At 37.6% G+C, this 15,544-nt stretch overlaps 1 pseudogene; it reads right to left on the minus strand.

Annotated features, from left to right (window-relative positions):
* Positions 1 to 811: 811 nt before the first annotated feature.
* On the minus strand, positions 812 to 1,585 carry LOC118827984 (annotated as a pseudogene).
* Positions 1,586 to 15,544: the final 13,959 nt, after the last annotated feature.

Raw genomic sequence — 15,544 nt, forward strand, 5'->3', positions numbered from 1 at the left:
ATCACACAGCTGGGAAGTGTCAGAGCCCATATTTGAATTCAGGTCTTCTGGACTCCGGGCCCAAACTCTCTATACACTACCACTTAGCTACCATAATACATTAATCTAATGTGAGAATAATGATGACTTGAACTATGGTGCTGATACTATTAATGAAGAAGAAAAGGTGCAATCTAGGATATGCTGGTAAATGTCTAACCACTGGATCTCTGAAAGAGAAAAGATATATGCACTGACACAAATTTTAATCCATCATTATTAATATTTTCTCCATCATTTTTTGGAAGTCCCATAGCTTTTATTAATCTAAGACTGTTGGGGGAGGAGGGACCAAGAGGGACCAGCTAAGTTACCTATTACTCTGTATACCTGAGCAGGGCAGTGGATTCATGGCAGGGGCTAGGGGGCCTGGGAGGTTGAGGATAGATCTGACTACAGACCCCAGGATCAGGGAGAGAACACTAGCCTTGAATTGTTCCATGCTAGCTATATGACATTAGGAGGTTACTTTTACCCTCAGTTTCCCCATTTGTAAAAATTTGAGGTTCTTTTCCAGACCTGCTATTTCAGGATCGAAAGTCCTTTCCAGCTCTAAATCTTTTTGATTCCCTTTCTGTGCATCCAAATCCAGATGAGAGATGGGTCTAGGAAACCTGGGTCCTCCAGAGGTCATGGTTGGGAAGTCAGGATGGTCGAGTCCTGTCCTTGGGTGAGGGGGAGATTCCTTTGTAGGGTGTAGGGCTGTAGTTCCAGGCCACCTGTCCCTGAGGGCAGGAATGGGCAATCCTCCTGGGGCTGTGGGGGGAGGTTGTCAATTCTTCTGCATGTCATTTAGGATCCAGGTCCAGTAATGGCACAGGTTGGTATAAACACCTGGGTGCCTGGGCAGGCTACAGTATTCCATGCCCCAAACATTGGGCCCTGAAAGGCCCCATTGAACACCAAGGGGCCTCCAGTCACCCTGGCACAAGTCCTTCCTACCTTCCTCATTGCCAGCACAGACCATGCTGGGAGTGATGGCTTTGCAGTAAGCATTTTTGTATTTTTCCTCGGATATGATATTGATCTTCAGGCACTGGAGGATTCTAGGATATCTGGCAAAAGGACTGGACACAGTACCCCAGCCAGACACCAGGCAGGTTGTGCCAGGATTGACACAGTCTTTTGCCAGCTGAATGGGTTGAACTTGGCGGGTCAGCCTCACTGGCTCCTCCATGTAGAGCATCATGAGGTCATTGTTGGTGGTCCTGGAGTTGTACTCCAGGTAGGGAACCCAGTGCTCCTCCCTGACCGATTGTTGATAAGGCTCTAGGTGTTTGATACTGTGTTTTCACAAGACCACTGGAAGTTTCCAGTGGGTACAGTGAGCTGCTGTGAGGACCCAGCAGTTGGAACTAAGGACACCCCCACAGTGTACATTCTGATTGACGAACAGCACAGCCTGCCAGGGCTAGGAGTGGGAAATATATGTTTGACCACCAATAATCTCATCCTCACTCCTATCTGCATTGGCAATGACCCACAGAAGAGTCAGCATTAAGAACAGGAAGAACATTGCTGAAGAGCTTCCTATTTGGGGTGGGGCAGGTCTGATGACAAGCCGATAAAAAAATGGCTTACAGAAACATTTATGCTTGGAAATCCAGATACAGAGATCAGCGGGGTGAGACAAACAGAGTGGCAGAGGCAGAGGTAGAGGGTGCCACTCACTGAAGGGAGGGCTATGGAGGCTGAGAGACTGGGGAAGACAAGTAGATAAGAGGAGAGGTTCCAGGAGTCCCTGGAGAGGGGCTGTCTTGCAGAAAAGGGCTGGTCCTAGAGAAGGTCACTTCCTCTTATCTCCCATCATTTTCTTAAGTTGAGATGATCAACAACAATTAAGTAAATAGATAAATACGTAAATGAGTGAATGAACAAATAAATGGAGCCGTGATTTGTAGTTTTTACTGATTTCCCGGGTGTAAATGCTCACACTGAAGATGTAACTATATGTTCTTGAGCAAGTTTGAGCTGGGTACAAAACACTGTTGGTACAGTGCAAAAATATTAGGGAGATAGAATCAACAGTGTGGTCAACTGATTGGATGAAGGAGGAAGAGGGAAGAATTACAGATATCTTTAAAACTTTGCACTTTGGGGATGAGGAAGATGAGAAAGTTTGGAGTAGAGGAATTTGGCTCTAAGGGAAAAGAGAAAGTTGAGTTTTAGATACTAGAGAGATATTTGAGTGGTTGCAGATGTGCCTGGTGCTTGGTGTAGAGATTGGGATTGGATATATATTTTTGACAATTATGTGCATGGAGATGATAACTGAAATCATGAAAAGTACAAAAGGAAGGCCAAAGGAAAATGAGGTTTGAGGACAAAAAGAGTTTTCAACCGAGGGATCAGAAAGTTTCCTGAAGGAAATAATACAACTTATGACAGTCTTATGACTGTCTATAACTATGATTCTACGAATCACTACCTAGGATCCTTGGGGCTATTGTGAGAATTATTATCTAAAACCAGGAAACTAGTTGTTGCCATGGCCGTGGATCCTGAGAAACTGAACTCCAGAAAGGATAACAAAATCCTCCTTACTTACATCCCCCATGCCTGAATTGTTTTCTCTTTTCACCTCTTCCTCCTACCGTCCCTGGCTTCAAGACTAAGCTCAAATTCCACCTTCTATAGGAGACTTTTATCAAATGTTTCCATTGCTTCCCTCCGAGATTTCCTTCCATTTACACCATGTAGACCTTATATGTGCCTAATTATATTCATGTTGTCTCCCCTATTAGAATTAAAATTAGAATGTCTCCCCTACTAGAATTGCCTCTGAAAGCAGGGATTGTCCTTTTGTGCTATTCCATTTATATGTCTCCCAAGTCCTTAAGCACAGTTCCTGGAATATTCTAAGCTTTTAATAAATGTTTGTTCACTGATTAACAGACTCTCAGTGCCTTAGGACTCTTTAGGACTATAACTGGGATAGTAATCGCTGACCTCAATTCATAGGAGGAGTATTAACAATGACTTTCCTATACTAATGAAATAATATAACAGTTTCAGTCCAAACTAATTTTTTTAGGTTAAACCATTCAAATGACTTCCCGTTTTGGAGTATGTCTTTTGCCATACCATTATGCACTATTGGAGGCGTGAAGGACCTTGGAAACATAATCTAACATAATAATTTTATAGATAAGGGAACTGTAGTAGCAATTAGATTTGAAGATCTTTCTGACCCATTAATAGGCCATGTGACCTGCTTATGTCACAGGAAACCTAAGGCACATGGTGGGAGGAGCTTCTGAGAGGAAAAGGAAGTTATGTTACAGAAAATGCTGAGACAGAGAGAGAGAAAGATGTTATGGCTGCTGGTGGCTGCTAATGGCTGCCCTCATGATTGCGAGAACTGAACAGCATAATTTAGCTGTACTGTGAGTTTGTTTTGGGGAAGACCCGAGTAGGGGGTCAGAGGGGTTTTGAGATGGCAAATTTCCAGGCTGTGATATGTTAAGTTCCTTGCTATTATGATAAAGTGGGCTGAATGGCTGTCAGAGCTGAACATTTGTTTATGAGATATGATTTTCTGGTGTCTGAATAAAAGTAATACTTCTTTTACCTTCTTTATGGAGAGTCTCTCATACTTTGCAATATAGAACTACATGGGCATATTCACGATTATCATCGATATTGTGTTTATTGCCTTACTGTTTCAGGAACTGAGCTTCAAAGTTCTTGTAAGACTTAATTCATGTGATGTTCCCTACCTGGAAGGAAATTACATACATTATATACATATACATACACACACACACACACACACACACACACACATATATATACATACACACACATATATATATAATGCATGTATGTGTGTATTTGGATATGTATATATATTCACACATATATGTGTATATGCATATGTGAATGTAACAACAATGATACTTGCAGCTCCTGTGGGGGTGAAAAACCAATAACACCAGCACAAAGAGGCTGCTAGCACAGGTTCTTTGATCTGCTTTTCTAAAGGAAAGCTACTTTAAAGGGGTCAACAATCTTACTTTAATCACACACACACACACACACACACACACATATATATGTATATATGTATGTATGTGTATATATATGTGTGTATATACATACATACACACATACATGTATCATTCACTTAGTTCAGGGGAAAAGTCAGTACCCTGAACTTTAGAGAAAATATAAACAGAAATTACAAGCAGAAATTATATAAACAGTGCAACTACAAACAGCAAAGACCAACAGATAGGGCTTCTAACTGTCTGACCAAAAGCAATACATACATAGTTACCAGAGACAGAAGCAAATACCTCTGTGTTTTTCAAAGCTAGGGGGCTCATAACGGCTACCCAGAGTCTCATCTGGCTAACTTTAAAGTATATATACCCTTCTTTAGGGCCAGACAGCATTAAAACTCTTGTGACCCAGACTCATGTGACTCAGGCTTCTGTGTGACTCAGGTTCAAAGCAGGTCACACAGGCCCATTAAGGGGCAGGGAAGATCTTCAAATTGTATTAACATTGCAATGCATTATATATGCAATACATGCGTATGCATATGTATGTGTGTATATACATATATATGTGTGTGTGTGTGTGTGTGTATGTGTGTGTGTGTATGTGTAGACCTGGTACTTCAGCAATTATTTACTCTAATATTCTCTTTTATCTTCCCTGTTTTGCTCTAGCTTAACTGATGCAGACATAAACTGAAAACATGGCTGATGAAGTGCTTTGTCATTGCTACCTGGTGCTTTAGTGAATCATTAGAAATTGGTCTTTCACTTCTCTGGCTTCCTCAGCCCTTTCTCAAACTTCTTTTCTTTGAGGCATCTGTACCCTGGATAAATGAAGGAATAAATGAAAAAAAAAGATTTCCAAGCATTTACTATGTACTAATCACTTTGCTGAATGCCGGTAATACAAAAGTAAACAGGTTAAGAAAGTCCTTGGCTTCAAAGAACATACATTCTAATAGGGGAAGCTAACCCTAAGCTCTAAAGTGGTGAGTTGGAATGGGAGGAGGAAGTTTGGCGTATAAATAAATGTTCAGTAGAAAATTGAAGTATGATATGTTTTAAATTAGCCTAACTGTGCCTAAGAAGGGAATATTGAATGATTGATTGGCTGTGGAATTGTTTCATTTTTAAGTGTAATTTCTGAGCCCAAAAGAATATGAATTAATTTTGTTAACCTGAATAGTGAATTAACCACACTACCCCATTCCGCAGTCACTTGGCATAAATTGGAATTTGCTGCATTGGGTTTGCTTTGCCATTAAACATTTCATTTATTCATTGGTGGATAAAGGTTGCATGAAATCTCCAGTTCTAAGCAGAATCAAGAAAGATGTTTTATTATATCCTTCATGACCAAATCCTTTATAAACACACCACGCAACCAGAAAATCCATTGGACAATGTTGTAAAGGGATGAAGCGCAAAATGTTAGTGCCATGCTTTCAATCGCTCAAACCAGTGAGCTATGGAGCTCCTTCCTTTTATTGAAAATTTTACATAGAAATGCACTTCTAGAAAGCCTGAAAAGCTAAAATTGAAATCACCTTATAAATAATACAAATGGACAATCATAATTTTTATATAAATCACAAAATTATAAGCCATAGCTAAAATAGAGACATGCAGTCTAAAATATTTGAATACCTAAAGTCTGGAAAACTGGGCTGATTTGGAGGGTTAATAACTACCTTTTGCTCCTTTCTTTCCCCGTACATGTTGATTTGCAAAGAAATGCTAATCTTTAAAGTCATAACTAGTGCAGGGGGATCTGATGTCTCATTAACCTACAATATTGCCCAAATTTAAATAGCACTACAGAGAAGTCCTGCAATGTAGAAGCAACCAAATCAGCACTTGAATAGCAAGGATTAATAGTTTATAAGAGGAAATCCATGATGGTGATGCTTTGCTGCAGGCCACACCTTAAAGGAGTCATTCTTCTCTCCCCATCTAATCTTCAGTCTGCTTTATCCCCTCAATACATTTGATCTCTTATCTGGTATCTTTGTTCTCTTCTCCCTCAACTGAATTGAGAACACTTTCATGCTGCTTACTGCATCAATCAATCAATTAATGTATAAACATTTATCTAGTGCCTTCTGTGTGCCAGATACTGAGCTAAGCACTGAGGATATGAATACAAAAATGAAAATGTCTCTGCTCTTATGGAATTTACATTTAAATAAAGGAGACAACATGTGTGTATGCAATACATATATGATATGTTTATATATACACATGTGTGCATATGCACATGTATTCCAACTTATATATGCATACTAAATGCAGTTTTTCAAGGAGAGTCTGGGAAATTGCTTGTTGGGAATGTTAAAGACTAGATTTAAACTTCAGTTGAGGATTAGGACAATTATCTCCTAGGTTGCCTTTTCTATTTTATTGATATTTTGTTTTTGGTATGAATTTAATTCTCAGGTATATTCCTTCCCTTTCTAATACCCAGAAAGTAATTTCTTAGAGAAAAAAAAGTAGTTCATTCAAACTAACCAATATCTTGACCAAGTTGGATCGCATGTGAAATGTTCCACGTGCAGTTTCCCCGTAATCAGTAATACTAATAGCTAACGTTCAGATAGCACTTATGATGTGCCAGGTATTGTACTAAGCCTTTTAAAAATAGTATCCCACTTGGTCCTTTATAACAACCACCCTGGGAGACAGGTGCTGTTATCAGCCCTATTTTACAGATGAGACAATTGATATAAACAGAGGTGAATGACTTACCTCGTATCACATAGCTGGTAAGTGTATAAAGCTGGTTTGGAACTCAGTCCCACCAGACTCCAGCCCCTGAGCTATATCCACTATGCCACCCAGCTACAAAGAAAGGAAGAAAGTGGATTCTTTCATCTCTTCTATAGTGCCAAACCTGATAATCTTTGGTGCAAAGCACCATTTCTTTGTTGCACTATTCTTACTGTTCGCCTTATTGTAGTCATAGTGTATATAGGGTCATCTGGTAGGGCATTGAATAGAATGCTCGTCTTGGAGTCAGGGAGACCCGAGTTCAAATCTGGCCTCAGAGACTTATCTGCTGTGTGACCATAGGCAAGTCACTTGATTTAAGTTTCCTCATCTGTCAAATGGGGATAATAATAGCACTTTTCTGTTGTGAGGATCAAATGAGATAATAAATATAAAGCACTTAGTACAGTGCCTGGCACATTATGAAGCTCTATATAAATGTCAGCTAGTTCTTCTCCTACCACTGGCACTACTCCTACTCCTCCTCCTCCTACTACTACTACCGCTACTACCACTATTACCACTACTACCACTACTACTACTACTGCTACTACTACCACTACTACTACCACCACTACTCCTCCTCCTCCTCCTACTACTACTACCGCTATGACTACTACAACCACCACTACTACTACTATGACTACTATGATTATTACTACTACTACTACTACCACTACTACCACTACTACTACTACTATGATGACTACTATGACTATTACTACTACTACTACTACTACCACTAATACGACTACTCTACCACTATGAATACTACTACTACTACTACTAGTACTACTACTGATTTCCCAACTCTATTTATTTCACGTTGTATCAGCCCACATGCTGTTCTGTGTTCTTCATACTCTTCTTAAAGAGCATAAATATTCTATTAATTAATTCTAATAGTAAGGTCATGCAAAACAATTTATTCAGCCATTCACCCATCAAGGGACACTGATTTTACTCCCATTCTTTGCTACCTGAAAATATACTGTTACTTTATTTTATACAGTCCCTTCCTTTTTTTATCATTGACCTTTGAAGTATATGGATCCTTAGGTCGAAGGTTATTTATTTTTCATTAAGTCTCTTAATTGTAATTTAAAAAAAAATGCTTTCTAGAATGTTTGGAACAATTCACAGTTCCACCAAAAGTATATCATTGTGCTTTCCAAAACCCCTCCAGTACTAACTATGATAAATGACTTTTAAAATCCGTTTTAACTCCCAAATTCTTATGATGTGATTACTATTGCTTTCTGCCATTCCTTCCCTCCTCTCTAAAGTAAGGCTCCTTAAATCAAGGTCTATGAACTTAAACATTTTTTTTGGTAACTGTATTTCAGTGTAATTAATTTCCTTTGGAATCATATATATTTTATTCTATGCATCTAAAAATATTATTCTAGGTAGTAGCTAGACTTCACTCAGGTGTCAAAAGGATCAGTGACACAAAAAATGGTTAAAAACTCATACCTCAAATGTTCTTAGAGGGATACTTCTCTCCATATTTCTAAATTTTCTTAGCCATCTTTAGGTCACCTTAGTCTCTGATCAGCAGGCCAAAGAACACGACTTTGAACAAGAGATATTTTTTAAAAAGTAAATTAGGAAACAGAGACTGTGTTTTTATTATTACAAAAGTTAACAAACTAATGATTTTACTAAATCATGCTTATGATAAAGAGACCCAACGCAGAATTTTTAAGAGCATATAAGAATAAATGATCTTGATAAAAACCATAAATATCATAGAGCCACATTTTAATTTGCATATTTATTTTGACAAAATGTTTTTTTACATTTTATTTGTGTTGCACAATATTGGTAATTGCAGTGCTATTCTCAGCATAATAATTTTAGAAGAGGCAGATTAAAGTTGTGCTTTTTTAATTAAAAAAAGATGTGTTAGTAGATTCACAGACAAAAAGAGACAAGTTCTTCTGTTTCTGTACAAAATGTAAGAAACTAGAATGAATGTATTTAGTGTTTTTTTGGCTTTTAAAGGGAAAAACATTCTCTAATGGAAATCTGAACACCCCACCTGTATCCCTCCACCTTACATGCATACATATACACTCACACACATTCACATACACAGAGAGAGATAGATACACATTCAAACATTTTTGCATACACCAGTCATTGGATCCTCTAGTACTGCAAATAACAAAATTTTGAAAACATCAAGTTAAAAACTGTTTATATTAGCATACATATTTTGAAAAAAATTGTTTTACTTCTACTCATAGTTCCACTGATGTGGAGAATTTTTAGGATGGGAACTGCCTCCACCAATGAATGAAAAGCAACAATGCTGTGTACTTGAGGAGCTACATGGCACACCAAATGGTTAAGAGAGTTGTCAGATGAAGCAGAAGCAGGATTTGAAACCAGGTTCCTTTCACCCCAAGGCCAGATTTCTATTCTTTCAACCATATGACTTGTCAATAGCCACTTCTTTGGAAGTTAGGAGAGGGAAGAAAACATTCTGGGTGAATATGTAATATATTCATGGGAAAGCAGAGTATAGCTTTTTAAAAAATAGCCCTGCATTAAGCCAAAGTGTGGTGCAGTGGAAAAGAGCACTAGTTTTGAGTGTGCCAACCTATGCTATTACCCTGAATTCATCTTCTTACTATCAATGCAACCTTGAACAATCGCTCCTGCTTGGACTTTCAGTTCACCATCAAAGGAGAGAAAACAAAATGATATCTAAGCTCTTCTCCAGTTCTAAAACCAAGCCCCATTAATAATCATGCATTGAGATTTATGAAACCTGCAGCATGCTAGCCTTCCATTTAATGTCAAGTAAAATAAAAGTTTAATTTTCTGAGTGATAAAGGCTATTCACTATCAACCATATTTAATTTATTTTACGAGTCCTCTCAAAACTTGGGAAAGATTTTTGCTCTACACTTTGAACTCATAGACTCTAATATGAGAGGGGGTAGAATACAACCGTTATCCTAGATTAATTTTACTGAACACTAATTATTTTTAATTACTCTCTCTTTAAATCTAAATGTTTTACCAAATACATTTCAGATGCACCATTGTTTTTCATCATGATCTCTTTTTCTCAAAATTTATTTTTGAATTACTAGTCATTTTTTTTTCACTTCAGAAAATGATGGATTTACAAGGGATAGTCCTTCAGCTTTGAAACAGTAAGGCAAGAATATCAATGTAGACGATAACTGTCAAAATGCCTATGTGGTTCTGTATCACAAAGTATAAGAAACTCTCCACATAGAAAGTAGAAGGAGTAAACCATTTATTCAGACATCAGAGGACCATATCCCACAAGCCATTTATTCAGTTTGTCAGAGTAGTAAAATATTCAACACACCATATCACAACCTGGAGCCTTACCATTCCAAAACCTCTCCAACCACCTGCTGGAGTCTTTCCCAAAACAAACTCACAGTACAGCTAAGTTAGCCTATTCAGCTCTAACTATCACGATGGCGGCCATTAGCAGCCATAATTTCTCTCTCTCTCTCAGCACTTCCTGTGACACAACTTCCTTTTCCTCTCAGCAAGCTCCTCCCACGACATGTGACTTAGGCTTCCTATGATGTAAGCAGGTCACATGGCCTATTAATGGGTGGGAAAGATCTTCAAATCCAAATACCTACTACAAGCTTCCACTATTTTCCCTCCTATTTAACATCATCAGAGATGTTTCAAAGAAGAAAGTGTGTTGACATCTCAATTAACGATAATAATAATAATAAACACTTACTATGTGCCAGGAAGTGCACTAAACACTTCACAATTATTATGTCACTTGATCCTCACAACAACCCTGGGATATAGGAACTATTGTTATCCTCATACAAGGAAACTGAGGCAAAAAGAGGTTATGTGACTTGACCAAGGTTACATAGCTACTAAATGTCATAGGCTGAATTTCAACAAAAGTCTTCCTGACTCCAGGCTCAATGGTCCATTCACTATGCCTCCTTGAGGTCTGGGACACTAGATCAAAAATGTGTATTTCTGAAGCTTTGGTTTGGAATGAATAGCTGATTAAATAATAGACAATTAAAAAAGAGTTTTGGATGTGATGGTCTTACATTCTGTGCTTTACTCTTGTCAGGGCCAGTTTTGCTTGTTAATATGGTTGTTGTTGTTGTTCAGTCATTTCAGTTACATGTGACTCTGTGACCCCATTTGGGGTTTTCTTGGCAGGGATGCTGGAGTGGTTTGCCATTTAGCTGAGGCAAACAGAGTCAGGTGACTTGTCCAGGGTCACACAGCTACTAAGTGTATGAGGTTGGATTCTAACTCAGGTCATCCTGACTCCAGACCTGGCACTTTATGAACTGTGCCACCTAGATGCCCTAGGTTAACAAGGTTAGCTCTGGGAAATCGAAAATTGATATCTCACTTTTTTTCTGAATTATTTAAGTATTGATTGAGGATTGTATCTAATCACTGGTATCAGTCTTTATGGATTAGCTTTAATTATATAGGCCTTATGATTAGAATTTATAAGAGCTTAATTTTCCCATTTCTCTGGGATACAGCTTAGACTCAATCTATCTTACCTTGGAAGTGAGAAGGAAATGAGTCAGTTGGTCATAAGATATTTTACCTAGTCATAAGCCAAGCACCAGACCACTTTGATGTAGGGGGTTGCCTAACACAGGGCTTTCCAGAAGATGTTGATCAACTCCATGTTTTCCCCTTACCATGGACTTTGGAAACCCCCTTTTGTAAAAATGTCATTGTGATTATGCCAAATATAAGCCTATCCTACACCTTTACTAACTTTTATAAAATACTTCTCTGTCTACTCTAATGCATCCCTGGTTACTAAAGACCTTGGGATCTCTCTTTAATGGCAATTGCTAGCCCTGCCAATAAATTGATAATACTCTAAACTTTGTACCTCAGTTTGTTTTTCTTGCAGATTTTTATCTTGATGGCTCTCAGTTAATCCCCAATTGAATGTAAGCTCCTTTTGCAAGACCTTTTTATTTTATCTTTGCCTTCCTATCCTCAACATCTAGCATAATACCTTGCACAAATATGCAATTAATAAGCTTCAAAAATATTGAAATAGATTCTACCAGAAAATGGCATGGGGTCCAAAATTATCTAATCTGTAAGAAAAATCACTGAAGCAGAGCCAATAGGAATTTATTTAAGGGTGCACGGTCCCACTAATGAAGTGGACCTCAGATCTTCCCCATGATCTAAAATGCTCCCTGGTCTCCAAGACCCTATTTTTTTTAAATAAAGTTTGATACCCAGACACTCAAGAAAAGCAAAGTAAAATTCCAAATCTCATTGGTTGATGGATCTTGTTCTTAACTAGGAGGGCCAGAAATAATGCATCAGCATGGGTGATTACAATAGGCAAGGCAATAGTCATCTCTGGTACTAACTGGTCATACCATGTTCATCTGCTCAAGTTGGACAAGAGAGGATGGTCTGGAGGTACAAAAACAGATTGGAGGTCTTTCCTTATCATGCCAACCATGCTAGGTTTGGACATGGGATTTGAGCAAAATAGGGTAGAGATAGCTTTGTCAGCATTCTTGTGGTTCCTCAAATGAGCTTCATAACTGATAAACAATTGGTCAACACTGTATTAAAGTTTGAGGTCCACTAAAAAAAATAACCTATCTTATCCAATTATTCCTACATGATTTATGTAAATATATTAATACATGTTTATTCTTATACTATTGACAGATGGCAGACTAAATGCAAATTACTAGATGAATATAACACTAATAATTGCTAATAATCATTATGCCTTCTGGAATCACACTGAACTGATTAATACTGATTGGAATGGAATAGGGGTCACAATGAATCATTTCTCACAACTCTGAGTCGAAATGAATCAAACGCAAACTTTTTTTTTTCCCTGGGAAGTCAAGATCTCTTTAGCAGAATACTGGCTTGCCATCCAGGGATGTGCAAAGTAATGATTAATGGGATTCTCTGATTAGTCTTTAAAAATATCTATCAAAAGATATCTATGACACATCCAAAGAGTCAAATCCTCCTTACTATGGTTTTTGGAAATTATTTTTAGTGAGGAACGGATTTGGTAAAGCAAGTTGTAAGCAAAATTTTTTTGTTCAGAAGTTTCATTTAGGAACTACACAACATATAAAGCTTAAACTGAGGGGTTAAAACAGCCTTTTTCAAATCAACTAATCATCAACTGTCAGCCCCTGATATATAAAGAGTCGTTGTCAGAACAAAATTAGAATCTAAAAACCGTAATAGCAGAGAGTCCATAAGAGTCATTAAAGGGTATTACAGAGCTATTTAAATATAGTGAAGCTCACTTACATTTCATGCTTTTTTATACAATAACTAAAAATTAGAAAATTCTGAGCAATGGCCCAGAAAGTATTATTTCCTACATTTAAAATGTTCTTTCTCTTCTTCCTTTGATGACTTTGGAAAGAATACTGGAAACTAATTGGTATGGGCCCAACTCTGAGCACCTAATATAGATAGAAATATTTAAGAATGGTAGATATATCAGAGTCTGACAATATGACATCAGGAGGCCAAAAGTCAATCTGCTCTATAATCTGAACCCTTGAACAACAGAAGCCAATAAGAGCCATTTGTACAGTTTGGATTAGTACAGTCTAAACTTCTAGGGAAAAACAAACAAACAAACTAGGTTTTTAGAAGTTCTGACAAAGAGTTAGAAGATGACTCAGAGCTGTAAGAAATGATTAATTTGGACCCCTATTCCATATTCCAAACACTATTAATGAGTTCAGTATGATTCCATAAGGCATAATCTTTATTAGCTATTATTAGTGATAGATTCATCTAGTAATTTGCATTTAGTAAGCCGTCTAACAATAGTACAAGAATAAACTAGACGTGTAATTGCAAAGTTTTGATAGAATTCCTGAATTCAGGAAATTTCCTCTTCCAATTCAGGTCAGCACCTTCTCTGTACCCTATAGTCTTAAAGAGTTGTCTATAGAAATGAGAGTTGAAGTGATATGCCCAGTAGTATAGAACCAATAAGTTTCAGAGGTGAGACTTGAAATCTCTCCAGTTCTCTGAGTAAATTCATTGTCTTCTCACATACTGTACATCTGATTCACTGAGATATATTATCACAGAATTAGAGCTTTCTAGTTTAGACTATACCTTCTCTGCACTAGTCTAATGTCTAAGGGTAATTTATTTTTCAGTGTAAGCTTCAGAGAAATAGGGACAGCTACACTGAGGATGAATGAATCTAATGCTAAGTGATAAATGGAACTGAAGTGCTAGTTGCTGGGCCCCTAAGGATTTTGGGACTATAGCCAGTGGGATTTTGAACCACTGGCAGAGAAGAGAGCCTTCCCAACCCTTTGTGTGTACTGCTGAACCCTGAGGAGGGTAATAGACCTGGACCTCAGACAGCATCATTGTCACACTACTAAACAATCAAGGTCTAACTGCAATACTTCAGATTTGGTTTAACCAGGGTAGAGTACACAGGTATTATTATCTCTACAAACCTGAATACTGTAACCCTCTTAATTCAAGACAGTAACACATTGCTTTGTTTTCTTTTGCTTTGTTGGGGGGCATCCTATGCTATTAACCCATATTGATCTTAAATTCCACTGAAACCTACAGATGGTTTTTCAAACTGCTGTCTAACTGTGTGTCCTCAGCTTAAATTTATGAAGCTGACTTTAAACTCATGTCAAACTTTATATTTATTCCCATAAAAGCTCTTCCCTTGGGAGCCAGTCCCAATATCTGAGTTTGTCAAGATATTACTAGATCCTAATTACATCATCTTGTGTGTTACTTATCCCTCTCTATCTTTTTTATTTTCAGCAAATGGCAATATTAATGAGTCAACCTTTATATAATACTTTAATGTTTGCAAAGCATTAAAAATTAGAAAATTCTGAGCAATGGCCCAGAAAGAAATATTTCCTACATTTAAAATGTTCTTTCTCTTATTCCTTCAATGACTTATATCTTAGAAGTTTCCAGACACTCAAGAAAGGCCAAGTAAAATTCCAAATCTCATTGGTTGATAGACCTTGTTTTTAACCAGGAGGGCCAGAAATAGTACATCAGCATAGGTGGTTACAAGATGGCAATAGCCATCTCTAGTACTAAGTGGTCATAAAATGTTCATCTGCTCATGTTGAATAACTTATGTAATCCCCATAACAAACCTTGGAGATAGGTGCTATTGTTATCCCAGTTTTATACAGAGGAAATTGAGGCAGGCATAGGTTAAGTGCTTTGCCCAATTTCATAGCACTAGTTAGCATCTTCAGGTCCTCCTGACTCCAGCTCTAGTATACTTTCCATGGTGCCAGTCATCTCTCCACTATCTTCTTGTGAATAAGCAAGTCATCTTTTCCTTTACTCAAGTCACCGATAAATGTGTTAACATAGGCCGGGGCAGGGATTCCTGAATTTTGATTTGTTATTAACTTAAGGTTAACATGATTACAAAAACCCAAATGGGGTCATGAAGAGTTAGAAAGAACTGAAAAACAACTGTCCAATGTTAGGGTACTGGTCAAATATGCAGAAACATTTTTATACTTTCTGTGGATGGAAAGCAGAAAATGGAAAGTCCAAAAAAAGGTTTTAATATTTTGAAAGATTAATGTTACATTTCAGTAGTTTTCTGAGATTTTCTCTGTTTCTATTTCTTCCAAATCTGTCCCCTCTTTTTTCCTTCTTGGTTAATGCTGAGCATGTGCATGTTCATATTA

Source organism: Trichosurus vulpecula, chromosome 8 (genome assembly GCF_011100635.1).
Source record: "Trichosurus vulpecula isolate mTriVul1 chromosome 8, mTriVul1.pri, whole genome shotgun sequence".
Classification (NCBI taxonomy): domain Eukaryota; kingdom Metazoa; phylum Chordata; class Mammalia; order Diprotodontia; family Phalangeridae; genus Trichosurus; species Trichosurus vulpecula.